The 15,999-nt window shown below is 37.5% G+C and overlaps 1 protein-coding gene across 1 annotated transcript in view; it reads right to left on the bottom strand.

Moving 5' to 3' along the window:
- Positions 1 to 15,999, bottom strand: part of LOC129756166 (mucin-2) — a 234,634-nt gene that overhangs the window by 210,589 nt on the left and 8,046 nt on the right. The window lies entirely within an intron of this gene.

The raw sequence follows: 15,999 nt of genomic DNA, 5'->3' as shown, positions 1-15,999 counted from the left end.
ACGATACCTTCAATACTCCTTAAACATCCATGAGGGTGTGTCGGATTTCAACTTATTTCGAGTTTCAAAACGCCTGTAGAAGAAGTTTTCTTTCTGAACAAATAAACGACAGAATATTTGCAAATTTTTGCAATGGGATTGACGTACCTTAAAAAAGGTTTTGACATGAATTTTGTAGGGCAAAACGAGAAAATTTGTTCGTGGAATGTCACTTTTTTTATTTTTCTTCAATATTTTATTCTCACGCGATGCAAACGAAATTTAAATATTTGAAACTAACTGGAAAATTTTTGAGCTACAACTTTGCGAAGATGGCGAATCGGTATGAGTAGCGTTCCAAACAGAGCATGATGTTATATAAAGCATTTTTTTTAAAGGCATGGATTTGTTCGAGCCTAATATGCTGCTCGATAGGAAAAATATCCAAACCTAATTCAAAATGTGAATTGAATAATTCTCTGTAAGTTTATATTTGTTCTCAAATAAGATACGAACAATTATCTGTAAGTTTTTATTTGTTCTTAACTAAAATATGAAAATAGAAAAAATATAATCGTTGTTTAGAAATCGAGTTTTGTTCCACAATCCAATTTATAAGCTGTTCAGAATATAATCGAGCTTGCTAACCTACAGTTAAAATACAATATTCTTAACAAAATTTACCACACTCGTTTTTTCTTTTCATACTACTAGAAGGCGACACCATCAGCATCCTCTAGTGGACAAAATGGAAGCAATAATTCGAGAAATTCGTCTATTTCGTGAATATCGTGTATTCCGAACTCGACTTGGACTATTCTTGCACCTTAAAATTTTTAGTGAATCAACAAACAAGCACCTTAATGATTTTCACTTTTCATTTATTTCATTTTTTTAAATTTTACGCTTAATCGATTTATCTGTGCAATCACGATTTCAAAGGGCAGTAGCACTCATTTGGCTTTCCGCCTTTTCGATATGCCACACTTTTGGCAATTGACAAAAGCTCCGAAAAAAAAAACATAATTTAATAGGACTTCCATTTCTGTCACCTGAAAATTCGTGTCTCTCGATTCCCAGTTAAGTGATGCATATCGGTTAATCAGGTATCAGAAAAGGGGTAGGCTTGAAAGCATATCGGTTAAAGTATATATAGTTAAAATATTGTCCTTCCCAATTAACTTCATCCAGGGTTTATGCAAAAAAAAAGGGCTAACAAATAAATATGATTGATGAAGCAAAATTTTCCCACCAAACATAAAAAAAAGTAAGAAACATAATCAGATTTCAAAAACTGACTTTGTACATCTTGATTACTCATTTAAAAAATGATCTTTAAAAAAAGTTATCTGAGCAAACTTGAACTTGAAATGGCTTAAAACTGCGAAAAATATCGAGTAAAATCTAGTGCTATTTTGTAAAAAACATCGATTGAAAATGGATGTTGGGAATTGGCTTTTTCTTAAGTAATTTGAATTAAATCTCGGTAACGGTAACATACATAGTACTCTATATGTGGATTGGTTGTTTAGCAAATGCTAGTCATCTTAGCTTCGATAGATGAACGACTTAGAGTTAAGTAACGAAGTCTCTTCAAGAAAACATCAGGTTTCATTAAGATAATCTACATCATGGGTGGCCAAACCATGGTCCGCGACCAACTTTTTGTGGCCCGCGAAGCTCATTTTCAAAAGCCATGTTCTATCTAAGAATTGATCAGTTTTTTAGGTCTGCGTATATCATTTGGAAAAAATATATTTGAATCTGCTCTTACTACTAAATTCAAAACAAACATCTGAAAATCTCTTTGAAGTGATATAAGCCAAAGGGGTAAAAGTGTATAAAACTAATTTCGAGAAAACTCGCTTTTAAATTGTTGTGTTTGGCCATTTTCTATAAATTTTTCAAACATTTGCAATTTTCTTCCGAACTTAAAAGTATGCAAATATAATTTTAAAAATTCAACATGGAGAATCGTTTAGCATTATTTACTCAAAATAGATAATTTTTGCACTTATACCTCTTTGGCTCTGGGGGACTTAGAGTATGGTGGGGTAAAAATACGATCTTAGTGCTATCCTATTTTTAGAACATTTTGCCAGTTGTTTTCCAAAAAAAACCAAGAACAGCATTTGATTCTTTAGACTTTTATCTTTCTTCTACAAAATTACGAAGATAGTCGATCGACGCATTTGATAGCAGTAGTGAATATGCCTAACTGCTATCGAAACGTACTCTTACCCCACCTCTGAGGCAAAAATTCGAATGAAGTGGGGTAAAAGTACGACCATTCAAAATTCCACAAATCTGCATGAAGTCAACAGGAAAGTTATTTTGTGTTAATCTATGCTCACAGCAGCAGTTTCTTTGTTCGCTTCTGATACAAATCCTATACATGGGCAAATAACCTGCGCGAATTTGGAGTTCTCCGCCAACGGTCCATATTCAGCAGATTTTCGAAATCCAGTTCTCCTCGTATTTGAGCAATTTTAAGCGCGAGCAAGTCTTGTAGAAACAAAAATATGTTTCCAGAGCATTTAAAAAGGAAGTTAAAATTTTCCGTTCAGATTTACTTCAGTAGACTCTTCGCACTTTTGCCCCATTTGCAGTACGTACTTTTGCCCCTTCAAGGTTTCTTATGATAGCCATAGACATAGCAATTAAATTCTTTCTTCGGCAATTGATAGTGATTAAATACAACTAAAAAGACACATTAAAACTTTCATTGAAAGCCAGACTTTTGATTGCACAAACATGTTTGCCGTTCTTTGAAATATTACATCATTCAAGCAATAAAGCTCCTTTACCTCATTATTCGGAGTATTTTCAATTTCTACGAAAAAAAAAATTATGGCTGGTTGTTAGCAGTCCAAATCACTATCAATCCACACCAGAGTTTTGAATTTTACTGTTCTCGGTTTGTGATAATCCCAAAACGTACTTATACCCGACTCGTACTTTTACCCCACCTTACTCTAGACCGTCATTGTATAAAAAAAACAATTACAATTACAACTTTTAAATTATCAAAATTGTACGGTATTTGACACATTATCTGTAAATTCCATCTCACAATTTTCAATGTTTCCCGATTTAGTTTTGGTCACTACATATCACTACAGAGCATTCAAGCGGACTCTATTTTTAATATTGAGGAGTTTGGATAGCCTCAGAAAGATAGTAAGATCTTATCAAATTCGTTTAAAAATCGTTAAAAATCATGAAAGCATATCAAAATCAGAATTCAAATTATAATTTTTCAACAACTTCAACCATTTGTAACATGAATTCTATTTCAAAAACTTCGTTCATCCATCCAAATTAAATAACTTTTGCAAATTATGTAAAGTATCGACAGTTTGGTCTGTATTTTTATGCAATTTGTTATTGTTTGCTTAGCTTAACAAAAAAGGGTATATTCATAAAAATAAACCCAAATCAATTTTTTTTTTAAATGAAGAGTTAATCACCGTAAATTTTATTTTGTGAAATTATTTTATTATTTATTTTTATGAACATCAATAATAAAAAAACTAGACCGAATTTACAGTTGGGTAAATAGTTAAAATCAACTAGAACCGGTTTGGTACTGACAAATCTCTCAGAAGAACGATTTTTTAGCAAAATTTTACTTGAAAAAAAAACGCAATGATAAAAAAAGACTCAAACTCGTATTTATCCTGTTCATAGAAGGCCTTCCATTTGATTTCTAAATTGTCGACCAAAACTCCAGGCAATATCAATAGCAAATCAATAGCATATCAATAGCAAAAAATACTTGAAAAACAAAATTAAAAATTAAAGTAATCAGCAGGTTTTAAATCGTATTTTAGGCTTCTACAAAACCATTCATGATTATGTTTATAGAACTTACTAAAAATTCTGGTTTCGGATGTATAAATATAAAACTTTTACAGTGCAATTAGAATTTTTTCGGTCGGTTTGGCAAAACAAGTGAATAAATCCGATCATTTTCCAATGACATCCGGGAAACCGAGCCAAATCGGAACATTTCCCGAGTTTTGTATTAAATATTCGGGCAAACCCGGATAAAACTGGGCAACCTGGCAAGCTTAATCTCTATTCGATGTGACCTAGGCAAATGTTTTTATGGCGTTTTCAAAAAGCTGTTATTTTTTTTTTTTGAATCCTCTAGAACAATTGGTTTTTTTTGGCCCGCCAACAAATCTGATTTCTGAAATTTGGCCCGCCTGTTGAAAATTTTGGCCACCCATGATCTACATGTTTGTTTTCTCTGTACTTTGAACATCGTTTCATCACTTTTTTATACTTTAGGATTTTGTTGATATTTTCGATCAAATAAATGACTTTGAGCTTTATTCTTTAACGTGTCGATATCAACCATCTTCAGATCTACAATAATCCATAAAATATCACTTATAATCAAAAGAAGGTTTGAAGAATCTTTCGGATGAATGAAACTTTGATTTCAAAGATAGTCGATGAATTTTTTTGGAGTCCAGCCGAAATATTTTATTGTAGATCTGGAGATGACTGATAAATGATAGTAAATTAAAAGGTAAAAGACTAAGATACAAAGTCATTTCTTTCACCGAAAAAAATCAAAAAAATCTTAAATTCTATGTGTTTGCTTTAGGTTTTTTTCAATGACTCATAACTCGCTCAAAATTCTAAATATGAAAGCCTTCAAAATGTTTATTATGCATCTTCAAACATATTTTTCACGAGAACTAATACAATCCAATAAAATAAAACAGGTTTGAAAAAATTACAAAATGACGAAAGCAAAATAAAATGAAATATTGCAAAAATAGAAAAATAAGCAAATGACAGGAACAGAACATATTACAAAATAACAGAAACAACAGATCCTTTTCTTGTGTATCAGTGATATTTTTTTTTATTAAGTCATTTTGACTTAATGATGTACATTTTCCGGTAGCGTTTTTGAATCGTAACTGTCAAAATTTCAGTACAAAGCAAATTATTACAAGCTATTGCCATCAATCAGCAGCGTCTTTCACTATGTTATATTTGTTCACATGATCGTTTCATGCGAGCTCCTCTGATGGATGATGCTACGCAACACCTTTCATTAATTTTTCAATTTTGAACCGGTGATTGACTTAATAAATTTTCAAGTTTATCCACCTTTAACGACTTACGTTACAAATTGATCCATTTCACCCGAACAAGCAAGCCTTCAAGCAAGCAACAGTTATAGCGCCAAATTTTCCAAACACTTGCTAATAAATAATTTATCTTTGGCTCTTATCATCATCATCCGGGGAGAAAGGTGCTGCGTTACACCACCCTGACTGGATTTGTTGTTTGCAGAAAAATAAGTCTATAACGTCAAAAATGCATTTCAAATGGTGGCTGTATTTATTTTGTAGTAAAGTAACAGGGTACCAGAAAGTCAGTCGGCGCAAAATAGTCACCGCTAGTCTCCAATAAATTATCGATATGTGTCAAGAGATTTCCGTTTGTTTTTCACCGGCAATAGTGTTTTTTTCTCTTTCTTTTTTTCCTTTCCCGAAAGGTGTGGATTTTGAAGGCGTTTCAGCGGGATGTCTTGGGGAGCTTTTAAGTGTGTCTCCTTTTGTGACGGCCGCGGCTCAATCGGAGGAAGGATGAAATGGCAGAAAAATGAATCGCATATCAATGACCGCATGGTGCCAAAAACAAGTGGAGAAAGGCCAAGATTTTTTCCACCCTCCTCCCCTCAATCAATTCCGAAACTAATAAGTATATACCCCTGGCTGGCTGGATGCAACTTAAACAAACATTGAGGCGAGCCCCGCGTGTGAGAAGTTGGAGGAAAAAATGTAGGTTTTTCTTACTTATTCTCCCAGGTTTTTTTTCGGTTTGCAACTTTCCGATAGAGCTGATTCCTCCCGCCGAGCCGGGAGTTTATTGGAGCAAAAACACGCAAATAAAAAACTGTTAAAAGAGTGTGGATATGGCTGTGTGTGGAAAAAAGCACGCTCGAGTTGTTTTGGCCACTCTGCGCTGCCCGGAATGATCGGGAAATTAGGCCAGGCTTGTGCCAATTTCGATCGTTTTACGTTTTGTGGGCTAAAGGGGAAAATTAGGTGTGAAGGACTAGATGAAAGCATATAAATCTTAAAATGATTCCTATCAGGAACAGACATTAATACTGTTGTTTTTTTTGTTTAAATTGTTTTGTGAGAAACACCTTTGGAGTAAAGTGGGATCAATCAGCTAAACGTTAAGTTTTTTGTTATGTTTTTCGTTTAGGCTTTTGTTTACTTGACTATAAAAAAAAATCAAGTTTTTTTTTATATTTTGGAATCAATAAACTTTGAAACAATTTTTTTATAACTGTGCACCTTCATATTGGTGACCTTTTAAAATGTCTGGACGGTCAGTTCAAAACCCTTCATTTTAATCCCATCAATAACACAAAGCAACAAAATTTACATTTTCCGATGTGCAAAGAACGTAAGATCTGATTCAGACTAAATTGGGCACTTTTCGAACAGAGCTTGTTTTTAAAAAAAAAAAACTTCGGAAAAGTGGTTAAAATTCATTTAATCAATTTGTGCACTTTTTTGGCAAAACTGTAGAACATTACAAAGATTTTTAGGGCTTGTGATATAGCTCAGTTGGCAAGTCAGTTGCTTCCTGAGCCGATGTCCGCGAGTTCGAGCCCAAGAGAAAACATCGAACACAGTTGTACCGGATAAGTTTTTCAATAACTGTCCGCCAACTGGAACGTTGATAAAGTCACGAATGCCACAAAGATGGTAAAACGACTATAATCGAAACAAAAAAAAAAGATTTGAATATCAAATATTTTAATTCAATGATCAAGTTTCCATATAATCCTGAGTAATTTTGACTTGGGAAAAAAAGAAGTTTTCTTATTGTTTTTTTTCAATTTTAAAAAATACGACAATTTTGACGAAATTTTATCCCAGATTGAATCTTAGATATTTTTTAAGCCACAAGTCCATACGTTTTACAATCTTCACAAAGTTCTATAAAAAATTGGAATCTTTAATATGAAATACTTGAAGACTGTCTTCAGCAGTGTGAGAAATTTTTGTGATATTATGTATTTAAATTACTAAAGAATATTTAAAGCTTTATACCTCTGAATCTATAATTTTAGACGAAACCTGAATCCTTTGTTGATTAGAGGATAATAAATAGATTCAAAATCAGGTTTTGTTTTTCATGTAGGTTTTTTGGTTCATTAGTTATCAATGATCGATTTTACTTAAAATCGAACAATTTCATAAATTCCAAAAGTTTATCACCAAAATAAGAGCTGATCGATAAAATATGACAAATTATTCGAATTGAGGACGCCATCTTCCAAAATCAGTTGTAAAAAAAATAGGCACCCAAATGCTTTTCTCTAGTGTAATAAAACAATACAGAATGATACAAACAGAAAATTTTGGGGATTGGAAACAACAAAATTTCGGCTTGGGAAATCTTTAAATACATAGTTAAAGGCCACACTAGTGCACCAAAAAAAGTTAATAACACTTGAAAAAAATTCCAACATTTTTATCTATTTCAAACTCATAAATGAGGCCCTCTAAGCCAAAGGGGTAGGAGTGCAAAAATGGTCGATTTTGAGCTAATAATGCCAATCGATTTTTCATATTTCAAACTATATTTGGTGATTATTCAAATTTTTAGAACGTTAGTTAGCATAATTTTAAGTTTAAGAGAAAAATGCAAATTTTCAAATACTTTGTAAACGGTTTTTTTTTCAACAAATATTTCGAAATTTTTCCATATTACTGTATCTTGAATATTTAATTCTGATACTAATACTAAGTTTGATTATTATAAAAATGGATTCCATGTAGAATAATCATACGAAAGACTTTTGATTTACTAATATTTGAATGTTTATAAATTCTTATAAATCGAACATTTTTGACTAATTAACAACAAAAAAATTTGCTGAAGTATAATTTTGGATACGTTTACCTACATTCAATTTAATTCTTTAACAATTGATTTGGTCATTCGAGCGCATTTATGCTTAGTAGGGTGTGTCGAATTGCAAAGTTTTACTAATTTCAAAACGCGAATAGTCTAAAAATTTCCTCTTTCGTGAAAACAAACGACAGAATTTTTGCAGATTTTAAAAATGAGTTTTGGGTACCCCGGATTTATTTGAAATTTTGTTATCGCGCGAAGCAAATGAAATTGAAATACATAGACCTTACTGAAATATTCTCTGGCTACTACAACTTTGCCGAAGACGGCAAAGAGGTAGAAGTATCTAAAATAGTTATAGTGTCACAAACAAAGCAATCTTCATTTTCGCGGAAAGAATCTAGCAACATTGCTAGATATTTCTGGATTTTACAACCCTGCTCATTCCAGATGACGTTTAAACAGCTGATTTCTGCTAATTGTTGTTATTTACAGTTTAACTTAAAAATCTGTGTATCGTGAGCTTCACTTTTCATAATTTTCGTGAAAATGATAAGCATTTCCCCGGAAAAGCGCAAACACATCGTGCACAAATGGTGTACTAGCCTCAACATTTCGCTGAGAAAGCTTAGAAAAATAGAAGAAGTAAACTTTCTAGCGGTCTGAAATTCAATTCGGAAGTATGAAGAGGAAAGTAGCTACTTGGACAAAAAAGAACTGGGTGGAAATCGGATCCGGTGGACAAAACATTGGACCTGAAAGTCATTCGTGCTTACGCCACACAGTGGGCCAGAAACCCTATTTTTGTGGTCAACATAGACTGCAGGCCAGAGTGTTGGTTGCAATTAGTTCTGTTTTGCTCCGGAAGGTGGCGCCAAAATCTAACTTTGTACAGAAGCAAGATACAGACATGGTTTGTTCTACAAAGTTGTTAATTATATCTTTTTCGTCAACTTTGTAGAATATTGTTTAGTTCTATATTGTTTGCTAACCTTGATAAAAAATTATGAAAAAAACATGAAAATAAAAAAAATCCACTTTTGTTCGTTTTTAGCCATACAATACCTTCAAGTTCCACAGTACTTGATTGAAATAGACCTATAAGATATTCTAGTAGAAAACTTATTCATTTTGCAGATTTTTTCTGTCATAATCGCAAGAAATAGGTAAAAATTATACATTATTGAAATAGCAATAACTTGCTTATTCGCAGTTTGGCGTACCTCATTTTTCGAGGAATGGCAGTTGTGATTATGATCAAAATTCATGTAAAAAATATCGGTGGGTGCCTTGCCAAATGGTTTTCTAATGTTTGATAATTTTCAATACAAACTCACACATTAAAAGACCCTTTTCAAAGAAAACATGTGCATTTCTCGTAGAAAAGTCGAAATTTCATCGTTGTGTGTTTGCCTAAGTCCGCGCACCAGTAACTAGACTAGCTCATTTCGGGATGTGGCCAAAAAAGTTGGATCCACTTGCAGCACCGTCCTTCGTGAGATTGGTTCCGAAATTATTGTAATCCTGCATTTTGCTAACTGTGTTATGCTAAATTTTTGGAATTTAAATTCTTCATTGAAACTTTGTTGATGACTTAACAAAAAAACTACTGAGAGTAAGTTACGCTAAGAAAATTTGATTGATACACTTGAGTGTATTTTTCTGTTTTTAAAGATTTAGAAGAAGGTATTTCATTCGTTCGTATTTGAGTTGCTTATAACAATTAGAAAAATAATAAGAATTTATTATTTTAGAAAATTAAAAAAAAAACAGGTTGTGAGAAACTCCTATTTTGAGATCATGAAAATGATTTATAGAGCAGTTTAACAAACCCCTGTTATTCAGGTCGTGCGAAGGACTCATCCATGTAGGGTTTTACGAAATTCAAGTTTATCTAGAAATAATAACAGTACCAAAAATGCACAATAAATAAGGAAACTGATTTGCAAAACCACTTTTCTACTCATTACCATCACACAAACACAAAAAATCCGAGATAGAATCCTCAATTTGACAAAAATTTAATCACGATTTGAAATGTGAATAAGAAACAATAAAGAAAAAAAACATTAAATTATTTATTCAAAATACATCGTTGACGATTGTATTTAATTTGATCCAAAACATATTTTTTATATGAAGAGTAACTGTTCTGGGATGGGATCGTACCTTGGGTTGGTTCTGCGGTTCCGCGGGATCGTACCTTGGGTGGACTTGGGTTGGTTCTGCGGTTCCGCGGGATCGTACCTCGGGTGGATTGTATGCGGCTTGGGTAAGTACTTCGCGCTTCTTTGGCTTGGCGAAACTAAGAGTTTCTCCGGTTGGGTTTGGGGCTTGCTCGCCTTCCTTGGACGGGAATGTTTTCTTGGATTGGGTTTCCGGGCACAAATAACAACACTGATCTTACAAATGACAAACTACCACTCAAGGGAAAAACATTTATTGACTCTACTACGTATATTTAAACGAAAGGTTACATTTAGCGACTGTTCTTTACTGGTTCTGAATTTATTCTAATTTTAAGATGGCTTTCTAGGTTTCTATGAACTGATGATGGCATTGTTAACATAAAAGGTGTCTAGTATACAATAATTATGATGATGATGATGATGATATGGAAACGTGTATGTGTGTGTGTGTATTAGAGTGTATATTAGTTCTTCGAGCTGGGCTCTCTTCATCCGACAGCATGGCTGAGTATTTAGGAGGTCGACAGGTCCTCAATGTAGAGCATAAACATCCCCGCACTCCCTGAAATCTCTCGAGTTTCTGAAATGAGAAAGAAGAATGCCCCTCGAACACACCTTGGATCTTCGTAACGACTCAAATGCCAGATTCATCTACAACAGGTTGAAGCCTCGGGGGAAGTAGACATATTTTCTCTACCGCTCGCGTTGTTGTTCCATTTGCCGTTTTCAGCGTTACCACACGTACTACTCCGTCTGTTCCAGGATGCACGTCGGTAATACGTCCCGTTCTCCAACGTAGAGGTGGCAGGTTTTCATCTCGGATGACTACAAGCTGTCCAACCTTAATTGGAACTGCCTGTTTCCATCTCTTCGTTCTTCCTTGAAGCTGCGACAAATATTCCTTTCTCCAACGTGCCCAAAATGCTGGAGCCGCTGCTGATTCAGCTGAAAGTTGTTCAACCTATTAGTAGGTGCTTCAGTCCAATCGTGTTCCGGAAGTTGCAGAAGTGGTCTGCCCACTAGAAAATGTCCAGGAGTTAAAGGTGCTAAGTCGTTGGGGTCCTCTGATAACGGGGTCAATGGTCTGGAGTTAAGACAAGCCTCAATTTTTATAAAAAGCGTGTTGAGATCTTCGTATGACGCTGCATTTTCTCCCATAACCTTCATCAGATGTCGTTTCGCAGATTTGACTGCCGCCTCCCATAATCCTCCAAAATGAGGAGCTGCAGGCGGATTAAAGTGCCATTGAATTCCTTGCTCAGCACATTTTCCGACGATTTCCCGATGATAGTCCTTGCTGTGGAGCTTCTCTAATAAATGCTTCATCTGATTTCTTGCCCCAACGAAATTTGTCCCGTTGTCAGAATACAGATCTGTAGGTATCGATCTTCGGCCGATAAAACGCTCGAGTGCCTGAATAAATTTTTCAGTAGACATATCAGTAACCAATTCCAGGTGAATCGCTTTGGTACAAAGGCAAACGAAAAGAGCTCCGTAAGCCTTAACAGCCGGTCGACGAGGCCCTGGGCGAACGTAGATAGGTCCGAAGTAGTCCACTCCAGCCTTAGAAAAAGGAGGTGAAACTGTTACTCGAGCTGCCGGTAGTTCTCCCATAAACTGCTCCACGGTCTTGGGTTTCTGTCGATAACATCTTAAGCAATTGTGTACCACTTGTCTAACAATACTGCGTCCTCCAAGCGGCCAATACTGCAATCTAATTGTAGCAAGTAAAAGCTGAGGAGCCGCATGCAACATTTTCAGATGGTAGTGTTCTAGGAGGAGTCGCGTGAATGGGTGTCTAGCTGGCAACACAATTGGGTGTTTTACGTCTACAGTCTCGTTGGAGTTGGCTAGTCTCCCGCCAAGGCGAATTAGATTATCCAAACCAATTTTTGGAGTGTACCACTTCAATGCCGAAGTTCTAGGTAACTCCGTTCCCTTGGATAGTGCCTTCCATTCGTCCCTAAACGCCTCCTGTTGAATACAACGAATGACTGCGAATTCTGCTTCCTTCAATTCATTTGTGCTGAGATGACCTTTGGAAACAACCTTATTTTTACAAAGGCTCCCTTTCAATCGGATCCAATAAGCTGTAGCACGAATGAGCTTGATAAACGACGAAAATTTCTTGCAGTAGTAATATCCAAATTCTTCATCGTATTTAATAACATTATGTGCGGCAGTTTTCCGAGCTTCCTTTTTAACGTGTTCGTCGCTTGACCTTTCCGTCTGATGTGGCCAACAACCTTCATCTAGTTGCAGCCACTCCGGACCTTCCCACCATAGTTTGTCCTCTCGAATTTGATCGGGAGTTATACCACGAGATATCAAATCTGCCGGATTCTGATCTCCAGGAACGTGTCTCCAAGGGTGCCTTTCCGTAACCTTCTGTATTTTTGATACTCTATTGGCGACATACGTTGACCATGTTGATGGGATGTGCTTCAACCATTGGAGCACACATGTTGAATCAGTCCAGAAATGAAGGGAAATTTGAAATTTAAAAGTGCTCTGAATATTTTCTGCTAACTCAGCCGCCTTTAACGCTCCACATAGTTCCAATCGCGGTATTGACTGTGTTTTAAGAGGTGATACCCTTGATTTTGAAGTGAGGAGTCTGACGATGAAGTTTCCATATTGGTCGCTGCTTCGCAGATAAGCACATGCTCCGTATGCCTTTTCGGATGCGTCAGAAAAGACGTGCAACTCTCGTTCAACCGCATTTGAAATCAGCGTGCACCTTGGAATCCGTAAATCATTCAATTGATGAAGTTGATTGTAGAAACTCCGCCAGGTTTCATCAATGATTCGAGGTATTGGTAGATCCCAATCTAATTTCTTGCCATTCTCGTCTTCAATACACCAAAGCTGCTGCATCATGATTTTTGCGGTTGTTATGACTGCTCCAATCAGTCCCAATGGATCAAACAGTGTCGCGATTACAGACAAGACCTTCCGTTTTGTCTGGGGCTCCTTAACTCCGATGGACTTTATGATGAATTGGAACCTGAACGTATCCGTCCTTGGTTGCCATACTAGTCCGAGCGTTTTTACCTTTGGATCGGGATCGAGATCAGTCTCTTCGCCTGCAGTTAACGCTAAATACTCATCAGGTAAATCTTCCAAGACCTGCCGCGAATTCGAAGCAAACTTTCGAAGGTTGAATCCACCACGTTCTGTTATTCTTCTCAATTCACGGCTTAGTAAAACTCCTTCTAACTCATCGTCGGTTCCTGTGAGCACGTCATCCGTGTACACGTCTTCAATCAATACCTTGGCTGCCTTGGGAAAACGTAATTCTTCATCCATTGCTAGTTGTTTCAAAACTCTGGTAGCTAGAAACGGCGCGGGTTTGGTCCCATACGTTACGGTGGTTAGTTCGTAAGTTTTAACTTCCTCGGTTGGATCTTCTCGCCACAAAATACTCTGCAAGGGTTTGTCCGCATCGCTAATGTGAATTTGTCGAAACATTTTTTCAACGTCAGCGACGATCATGAACTGCTTCGTTCGGCTTCTTAGGATGGTTGACCGGAGATCATCCTGGATTACCGGTCCCGCTAGTAAAATATCGTTGAGTGACTTGCCACTTGATGTCGAACACGAAGCGTCGAATACAACTCGAAGTTTGGTGGTAGTGCTCGATTCCTTAATCACCGGATGGTGCGGTAAATAACAGCGTACTCGTCCTGCATCTAGGGTCTCATCTATCTTCCGCATATGCCCAAGCTTCAGATAGTCGGCTAAAAAATGAGTATACTGTTGGCGCATCTCTGGCTCCCTTGCCAGTCGACGCTCTAGGCTTTGAAGACGTCGGTAAGCGATATCCCTTGAATCGCCAATGCTTGGAAATACGTCTTCATCCTTGGGAAGGCTCACTGTGTATCTACCATCCGATCCTCTGCGCACCGTGCGCACAAATTGCTCCTCACAGCGCGACTCGTTGGGTGAATAATTTTGAAGAGGCTCCAGCTCTTCACAAATCCAAAATCGAGTTAAGATTTCATCGAAATCTTGTGAGACAGCGGTGTTACATACGGTTTGCGAAGAATTCTGCCAGTTGTCTACAACTCCAGATACCACCCATCCAAATATCGATTCGGTCAGCGTTGGCAGTCCCTCTCCTAGTCGAATTTTGTTTCCGGTTTGAAAGAACTCAAAGAAATCCTGTATCCCAAGAACTAGATCAATAGACTTTGATTTACAATAGGATGGATCGGCAAGATTAACTCCTGGTGGAAGTTTCCAATTGGAAGTATCGACGGTAGCTGTAGGAAGATCAGCTGTAACCTTAGGAAGGACGAGAAAATCCATTTTTCTGCTAAAGCTGGACGTTCTGGATCGAATCAAAGCTGAAACCTGGTGCTTGACGTGGCTGTTTGCTTGACCAATACCGACTACCGAGATATTTATTGATTTCCGCTGCACTCCCAACCGTTGACAAAGTGTTTCTGTCATGAAGTTACACTCAGAACCGGAGTCCAAAAGCGCTCTGGCCGGGTAACTGAATCCAGTACAATCTTCTACCAGGACGACAGCTGTAGCCAATAGCATTGTTGAGTTGGACCTTCTAGCTGTGTTTGCAGAGGTAGTTCCGGTTGATGATGATTCCCCAACGTACTCGGCCCGCTCAGCACCTCGTTGCCCCATGGAAGTTTCAGTGACGGCGGAATGTGCGACTCTATTCTCGGCGTGAAAACACAGCAAAGTGTGATGTTTCCCTCTACAGCTGCGACAAACGTATGTTGACGGACACTTCATTGCGATATGACCTCGTCTAAAACAGTTCCTGCACATACTGTGTTTTCGAATAAGTTGTTCCCTCTCTGCAACCGACAAATTCTTGAAAGCCAGACATTGATGGAGAAGATGGTCTTCAGGGCATGCAATACATCGGCCTGCGGTAAACTGCGAAGCATTGTTGGCCGTTCGGTTTGTGGGCTGCTTCCGAATCCATTGCGGTTGATCTCTTCTTGCATCGGCGTTATTCGAGGACAAGCAGCTCAATACCTTCACTCGTGTCTGGAGGAACTCCGTAAGATCCTTGATCTTGTCCTTCTCCTTGTTAGCAGATACCTCTTCCCATGCTCGACGTGTACTTGGATCTAACCTGGAACCTAGGATTTCCAGCAAGAGTAGGTCTTTGTAATCCTCTGCCTTCACCAGCTGATCCAGCGTTTGAACACTACGTTCAAAGCCTTCCAGGAGTGTTTGTAGCTGAGACGGAGATTCCCTTGGTACATTTGGTAGACTGAACAACGCGCGAACCTGCCTTCGCTTCAGAATCTTGCTATCGTTGTAACGCTTCATGAGGATGTCCCAGGCGACCTGATAATTCACTGCGGTAATGGATAACGGATCGACCAGTGCCTTAGCTTCTCCTGACAGACATCCCTTAAGGTAGTGGAATTTTTCAACGTTGGGAAGATCAGCCTTGGTGTGAATCAGCGAAAGAAACAGGTCTCGGAAACTCAACCACTCATCGATGTCACCGCTGAACGATTGGAGCTTAATCTGGGGTAACTTCACATGTTCGACAGTCGGCAGAAGCGAAGAATCCATGAACCTTGTGGATTGGTGTGATGCAGAGGACTCCTCAAGCTCCTTAATCTTTTCCATGAACACGCCCTTGAGGTTGTAGTACATGTTCACGAAAGTTACGCGTTCCTCATTCACATCACTTGTGTCTGGGTTGTAATCGTCGTGATTCTCGATGTCTTCGATGGTTTCGTTCACCTTCTCCCAAAGTTCGTCCAGTTTCTCGACTCTTACAGCGATTTGTTGCACGGATGTAACGTCTCGAATTGTATCTGCGTAGACTGCGATGGTTTTGAAAAGCTCAATATGGCCTCGGAGTTTTGTTTGGAGCCTTTTCAAAGGCGCCACCTTGGCGACGGATGTAGATGCAGGCATAACTTCGGATATT

The sequence above is a fragment of the Uranotaenia lowii genome, chromosome 3 (genome assembly GCF_029784155.1).
Source record: "Uranotaenia lowii strain MFRU-FL chromosome 3, ASM2978415v1, whole genome shotgun sequence".
NCBI lineage: Eukaryota > Metazoa > Arthropoda > Insecta > Diptera > Culicidae > Uranotaenia > Uranotaenia lowii.
Note: the sequence above shows the minus strand (reverse complement) of the source record. Positions and strands in the feature narration are given on the sequence as shown.